The 8,034-nt window shown below is 45.0% G+C and overlaps 1 long non-coding RNA gene across 1 annotated transcript; it reads left to right on the top strand.

Annotated features, from left to right (window-relative positions):
- Positions 1-4,389: 4,389 nt before the first annotated feature.
- LOC134929420 (uncharacterized) lies at positions 4,390-7,654 on the top strand. Its single transcript, XR_010178554.1, has 3 exons — positions 4,390-4,601; positions 6,732-6,829; positions 7,427-7,654. It is a non-coding gene; the product is annotated as an uncharacterized LOC134929420 (long non-coding RNA).
- The last annotated feature ends 380 nt before the right edge of the window (positions 7,655-8,034 follow it).

Raw genomic sequence — 8,034 nt, 5'->3', positions numbered from 1 at the left:
TAACACCGTCATGGCTTTATTCTTTTTTGTGTATGACATACAAGTACATGCAGGGCCGGTTCCGGGGCTTCTGGCGCCCCGGGCGGCATTCGGGGCGTGGCTTCATAAGGGGGCGTGGCCAGTTACGCCCCCTGTACTGAAGTAGGATGTGCGGTGCGCGATGACGTCATCGCGCACCGCACAGCAAAGGTCCTCTCCACGAAGTAAAACTAGACGCTAAGCGTCTAGTTCCCTTCGTGAAGAGGACCTTTGCTGTGCGGTGCGCGATTACATCAACGCGCACCGCACATCATTACAGTTAAGGTCCTCTCCAGGAAGGGAAACTAGACGCGTAGCGTCTAGTTTCCCTTCACAGCGGGCAGGCTGCGTGTCTAGTTTCCCTGGACAGCGGGCCGCGGCAGCGGGGGGCACCACAGCAGCAGCGGATCTTGCCATGGTGCGGCACCCTCCGGATGGCGCCGGCGCCCTCCGGAAGGCGGCGCCCCGGGCAAAAGTCCTGCTTGCCCGTGGCAAGATCCGCTACTGAGTACATGAGAATATTATTAAGAAATGGGGTAATGCCACTTTAGCATTTACTACTGTCACAGTCGCACTATTGGTGTACGCTCTGTATCATGGGGTGTCAGTATATACAGCGTTACGCTGTTACTGGAATTGCGCTGGGAGAATATTGACGCGTGTTCCAATTAACATTTGCACATAAATATACTTATGTTTGGGTTATTACACTGTGTCGGCAGAATCTGTGTCACTGCCGTCCCTGCAAGTTATCAGCTCTTTCTCATTATACTGTATATGGAGAAATACTACAGTGTTGTACTAGAAAAACACATTCATGATCCATAACTGAATAGAGCTACAGGGTCATACGTGTCTGATCTGTTACATAAGAATGTAGCTACTTACACATCGGCCGGCCTGGGATCGATGATCCATTCCCTGTTAGAGACATAATAATAATATAAAAGTTAAACCTGTATATGATGCATAAAGCAGCGCAGTACTGTAATCTACAGCAACAGAGTGACACAGCGCTACCTGACTGTGCAGGTTAAACACATGCGGGCTTACTGAAGCCGCTTATTCTCAGCAGGTTTGACCCTGAAATGTAAAACGGCACCAATATTACATGTAAATCCAGTTGTGTTTCTGTTACATTACAGGGCCAGATCTGCAGAGAGTAAATCTAGACCATGGTCTGACCTCAGCCTGTGGGAATAAACTTGCTGTATACTTATGGGAGATGACTACGAGACCCAAAGAGGATCCCCCTGGACCACAGGACTTACAAAGAAATAAACTGGTAAGCAAAGGTTAATGTGAGGGAGTGTTTTGTCTGTATTATATGGCAGGCATTGTGATGCTCTCTGTATTTTAATCACTGTGTAGCTCTCTATATTATATGGCGGGCATTGTTATGCTCCCTATAATCAGCTGGCCACACCCAGGGCCGTGTCTAGGACCAGGCGAGCTGTGCAATTGCACGGGGGAACCTGCGGCCACTGTTTTAGACAGTATTCCAGTGTGGTCTGGCCATCCGCACGGTATAATGTTAAAAATGTCCCACCCAAAATGTGTAGACACTTGTGGAGGCGGCAGCCATTTTGAGAGGGACATTTAGATGGTAAAGGAGACATGCAAGAGCAATGCCGGCAGCTGCGGGCAGCAGCATCATCATGAAACCTCTGACAACGAGCAGATAGAGTAAGTGGCATTACTATGTGATGCATTTAATATGGTATCAGGGGCACAATTGTGTGGGGCATAATATTGAATAGGTGGCATTACTGTGTGGGTTATAATTTGGTGCAAGGGGCTTTACTGTGTGGTACATAATATGGTGTCCGTGGCATTACTGTGTGGGGCATAATATGGTGTCCGTGGCATTACTGTGTGGGGCGTAATATGGTGCATGGAGCATTACTGTGTGGGGCATAATATGGTGTCAGTGGCATTACTGTGTGGGGCATGATATGGTGCATTACTGTGTGGGGCATAATATGGTGTCAGGTAGTCGTTTTCTGTAAGGCCACGCCCCTTTTGGAGGGAGGCACATGCATATATTGTACTTTTGCTATGTCTATGGGGTGGGACACTTTTTTTTATTTTTACTTTTTGTAGTGTTCGCAATGGGGGCCAATTTGCCTAGAAACAGCCCCCAGCATTGCATCCCCCCTGAGGGCCCATCATACCCCAGTCACACTGCCAATATGTTACGTTGTTACACAGCATGCACATTTTATTTGTTTTTTATTATAGGTCATCTAACAATATTATATCAGAATAATCATGGCTAGATCTGGGCTCATAATTACTGTGGTTCTACCAGACATAAATTGTTTAAGTTTTTAAAAGCATAATTACCAATAATCCTCCTCCACTAGGTCTGACACCTCTGAAAAATAAATTGAGCACTTTAGATTGTTTTTTTGTTTTGTTTTTAAATATTTGCATGTAATAAAACCTATTTAGCGCTGTTGTGAGTGTAACAGGCGCGTAACCTACCTGGTAGTGGCGCCAGAATGGGCTGTAGAGGGAAAAAACAAGGCTAATCAGACAATATGAACCTGTAAACGTGTGTGATATATGTCACAAGTGTGTGTGTGTGTGTGTGTGTGTGTGTGTGTGTGTGTGTGTGTGTGTGTGTGTGTGTGTGTGTGTGTGTGTGTGTGTGTGTGTGTGGAATACTTTTTTTTAAATAACTTACAATGTGCTTCCTGGCTTTAAAGCTCTTTCGCTTGGTCTTGCTGAATATCCTACAAGCCGAAAATACAGAATATTATGGAACACAGAAGCTCACCACACACATTACATATCACATATACGGGTGCCCGGAGGATGGTGTTATGGCTGATTGGGATGTACAATTCCAGCACTGCAATCCCTGGGTAATGAGGGACTGAGATTGCAGTGACATCTGCCATTACACAGGGATACAGATGAGAAGTAGAAAACATCACTTACACTCTTTGATCAATGATCGCAAGGTAGAATTCGTCAATCTCCTTGAACGCCTACAGATTGAAAGAAAAAAAAAGTTTAGCATTTTGTAACTAAAACTAAACCTATCCAGAGAGAAAACTGCGTATTACTGATTTGTGTATATGTGATATTTTTCCCTGATTTTTGTGATACTGTATCCCAGGGGAAAATGGGTTTCCCTACATGGGATACAGTGTATAATGGACCAGACAATTGATTTATTAACTTCTATTTTTTCTATTGTTGCTGAAGAATGATAGCAGGGAAAGTTATTCAGGGAGAGAATGGAAAGTACATGAGAAGAAGTCTGGAGATAACAGAAAATAGTTTAGGACAGGATAAATTTAAAAAATGAGAGAGGTGAAATAAAACCTACCTCCATCATCAACTCGTACTGAGAAGTGAGGATTCTACAGCAGCCGCTCAGAATACTGTATCTGTGATGTCATGTGTCTGTGACATCATCATCTGCTGTAGAAGCTCCAGAGACATGATTACAGTGTGATCCTAGTAGTCAGTTGGTGGGGGGATAAATGGGGGTCGGTGGCACATGAAGGCATTTTTCTAAACTAAAGATCAGTTGGTAGAAAAAGCAATAAAATATTTGTCAGTTTGTTGCAGGGTCATTGTCACATCTTTGCAACTATTGGGAAAATTGGCCTATAAATCAGTCTCCCATACATATCTATGTGGTTTCCCCAGATGTACTGTTGTGCACTCTGCATGCTGTGTCCCATTTATATGTACGTTCCCCAATGACACACTATGGGGCAGATGTACTAAGCATGGATAAAGTAGAGAGATAAAGTACCAGCCAGTCAGCTCCTAACTGCCATGTTACATGGTACTTTATCTCTCTCGCTCTACTTCATCTCTTCTCAAGACTTAATACATCTGCCCCTATAATCGTTACATAAGCTGTAAGCATAGGAAGCTCTAACGCATATCACTAATGTGTATTACATTGGGGATTATCCATGTGGGGGGGGGCTGATGTAATTAAACATTTTGATAATTAGTGTGTTTCTAGTTTTGTTTCCCATCATGTAAGTTGCACCTACAGATCTCCGCATTCATGTATGTGAGTACATGGTGGTACTTATAGTTCTCCAAGTGGCAGCATGCTCTGGCAACAATGGATATGCTGATGCTTGTAGTACTAGAGGTGCCAGCGTGCCCATTATATTTAGATACTGAACATTGGGCCTGATTCCTAGCTGTACACTCATGCATTTAGCAGCTGCCATCCCGTATACAGGAAAAATACGCAGATGTCTCAGCCAGCAGTATTTGTACTGAGAAATATCCGACCGCGTCACATTGTACCATGTGCACCGCGTCACTGCTGCACAGTACCTGCCACAATATTATGTAGTGTTTTGGGAATTTAATTAAACTGTTCTTCATACTGGGAAATGTTTTCGGGCTTACATACCGTGTCCAATTCCTCTCCTCTCAGACTTCCCGTATGCCGGCTGCTAAGAAGGCCCTCGCCATCCGGTATGCTGCCATCCGAGAGGACACCAATGCAGAACTGAGAGTGGAGACCAGAGCGAACCTGGAGGTGCATCTGCGAAATCTGGAGGCGTAAGGGGTATCGAGCCCCCATGATATCCTAGGTGTGTGGGTTGTGATGGATCCTTTCTATTGTCTGATATTTCTATGAGGGCAATATCAGTCACTACATTATCTGAGACGCGCTACATCTACCACAGCGCAGAGTTTAGTGAATACGGCCCATGTCTCCCACTATGCAGCTCTGTTCCTGTATTGTACTGGGCTTATACAGTGTCTGGCGCTATACAACGCAGAGTTTAGTGAATACGACCCATGTCTCTGTCACAAGCTGTGTTCCTGTATTGTACAGGGCTGTACAGTGTCTGGTGCTATACAGCGCAGAGTTTAGTGAATACGGCCCATGTCTCTCATTATGCAGCTCTGTTCCTGTATTGTACTGGGCTATACAGTGCATGGTGCTATACAGCGCAGAGTTTAGTGGCCCATGTCTCTGTCACAAGCTGTGGTCCTGTATTGTATAGGGCTGTACAGTGTCTGGTGCTATACAGCGCAGAGCTTAGTGGCCCATGTCTCTGTCACAAGCTGTGGTCCTGTATTGTATAGGGCTCTACAGTGTCTGGCGCTATACAGCGCAGAGCTTAGTGGCCCATGTCTCTGTCACAAGCTGTGGTCCTGTATTGTACAGGGCTGTACAGTGTCTGATGCTATACAGCGCAGAGTTTATTGAATAAAGCCCATGTCTCTGTCACAGGGTTATACAGTGTCTCGCGCTATATAGCGCAGAGTTTAGTGAATAAGGGCCCATGTCACAGGGCTATTCAGTGCCTGGTGCTATAACCAGAAACCTGGTCTTGTGCTGAACGCTTTTTCCTCTCCCTAGATGAAGAGAATTGGTGGCACTGGGAAAGCACTCGCCAGAGCAGACAAATATCAATATAATAGGTCATTTCTGTCACCTGTTTCCAGATGCTGGAGTCTATATAATGTACAGATATTGTTACCCTCCGGGTAAATTTGCAGTTAATCTCCTGCATTGCACAGATTTTAGAAAATGCTTCTCGCCAGAAGTAATGTCAGTGTGGCGGATGTTATATTCAGCTCCTACCTACCCATCTTCTCTGTGACATTAAGTCACATCTGTTTTATGGTTGTTACAAACGGTTATGTATTTAATACTTTAGTTTTGTATTTTATTTGTTATGTGTGACCCCTTACCGCGCTGGTTATGCATTTGGCTCCGCCCCCTTACCACACTTGCTATGCATTTGGCTCCACCCATTCCATAGCTGGTTATACATTTGGCTCCGCCCCCTGTGTTGGTTATGCATTTGCCTCCGCCCCCTTCCTCACCGGTTACGGAGATGCTCTGTAGTAATGCAGTCTTGTACTATCTCTGCTGTCAGTGAGGTCAGAACTTACTATCTTTCCGAAGATTCCACGCTGTTGGCGGTTTCCAAAAATCAGAACTTAGAAGAAGTGCAATGGGAGGAAGAGCTCCTCTTCTAAATCTATCCTCGATGCTGCTGCTCACCTCATCTTCTATGTTCTGATTTGAGAGCTCCTTCAACTCCCTCACGGACTCCCCTTCCCCTACAGAATACAGTATAAGATCCTCACCCTAACATTCAAAGTCCTCACTACTCCCATCTCCTGCATATCTGAGCTCATCTCAGTCCACACTCCCTCTCACCCTCTACATTGCTCCTCCGAGTGTCACCTTGCCTCCTCACTGATTAACTCCTCCCACTCCTGGAGCTCACTCCCCCCCACCCTATCCGGATGTCTGCCAACCTGAAGGGATTCACATGTGTCCTGATAAATGCACCTGTTCATTAAAGCCCACCAGTCTTCCCTCAGACATATCTCACATCCTCTGTATGTCCACCCTTCTCATCTGTTTAATTCAACTCCCAGTTTTATCCCATGTGCCCTTAGATTGTAAGCTCTCACGAGCAGGACCCTCCACCCTCTTGGTTCTCCCGCTGCACTCTGTCAGGCGATTCTGGTCCTTTCTGTCCGCCCTTCCCTGGCACATGATCATTTACTGTTACATTTCATTTCATTTAATTCATGACCGTGTAATTTGTCTCTGTACTGTCTACTTCGGTTTATATTGTATGGTTTATTACCCTATTCCAATTCTCCACGTACGGTGCTAGACACTTGGTGGCACCATATAAATAATTTCTCAAATCTTCAGACCACGCTGTTTAAGTTGTGTTTCTTTCCAGAAGAGCCAGAAGAAGTTGTGGAAACTCCAAAGAAGAAAAATATTTAAGAAGAACCATTGGACCCATATGAGGAAGAGCCTTCAACAAGCACAGCTGAGGTTAGCCTCCAAACACATATAAATGTGGCCTTCATTTGTTTGTCTGCAGCTTAAGCTGGGTACGCACTGGAGCGATATCGGCCTGATATGTTTCCAGCAGAATCGGATCAACATATCGGCCAGATAGTTCAGTGTGTACGGCCAATCTGCGCGCTCCTGCAGTTGCATGCGATATTGCTCAGTCAGCCGTGCTGCAAGGCCAACCGGATGATATGGCATGTGGCGCCGTGCAGTGTAATGAAGTACGGAATGAGAGTTCGTTCCGTCCTACCGCGATAGTAAGTCGGTCGCCATATCCGGCTACACATGGCGCCAGTGTGTACCCAGCTGTAGTCCACGGGTTATTTCCAGACTGTACGTAGCTGGTTTGTGCACTCGGATTGCTGTATTGGGATGTAATGCCGCCCTAGTCTAGCGGTCATGTGGGCTGGCAGCCAAACTCGGATGTTTTTTTAAAGGGGCATCTCTGACAAGGCATGGTTTTGCCTTGTCATTGCCCCTTTAAAAAAAATTCAGAGTTCAGCCGCCATCCCGCACAGCTGCTGTACTCGGGCGTCATTACATCCCGACACTGATGTCTGTTGTCTGTCCTTACAGCCTTCCAAGAAGAAGAAGATAGAGAAGATTAATCAGGATGAAGAGGAGGACTGAGCACTTTTGCTTTATGAACTGATGACCCTTTTGCTTGGTTTTCCAGCACTTTTCCATATGTGTGGAAAGGTGCCTTTATATTAGGTGTATGACATTCTGTCCATATCCAGAAAGCAGAAAATTCTGTTTTTTTTTTTCTTTATATATCTTTGCTGAATTAATTGATTTTTGTAAAAAGCCAATGACGGTTGTCTTGTACGTACGATGGAGACTCAGCCGCTGACTGTGTGTATACATTGGTTACTCTTTCCTATCCAAATACACTGTTGTAACCATAATCATTGTGGTGTCATTCATTTACAGATTGCATTCCATGCCTGTTTCCAGCTGGATAGATACAATAGTGGATGCTTTATAAAGTACAAATACCTCTGCAATTGAATGTTTCTTTTTTGTAAGAATTCTCTTTTTTAGATGGAGATCAGTGGGGGTAATTCCAAGTTGATCGCAGCAGGATTTTTGTTAGCAGTTGGGCAAAACCATGTGCACTGCAGGGGAGGCAGATATAACATGTGCAGAGAGAGTTAGATTTGGGTGTGGTGTGTTTAATCTGC

The sequence above is a fragment of the Pseudophryne corroboree genome, chromosome 5, assembly GCF_028390025.1.
Source record: "Pseudophryne corroboree isolate aPseCor3 chromosome 5, aPseCor3.hap2, whole genome shotgun sequence".
NCBI classification, from domain to species: domain Eukaryota; kingdom Metazoa; phylum Chordata; class Amphibia; order Anura; family Myobatrachidae; genus Pseudophryne; species Pseudophryne corroboree.
This window is presented reverse-complemented; position numbering and strand designations above follow the sequence as displayed.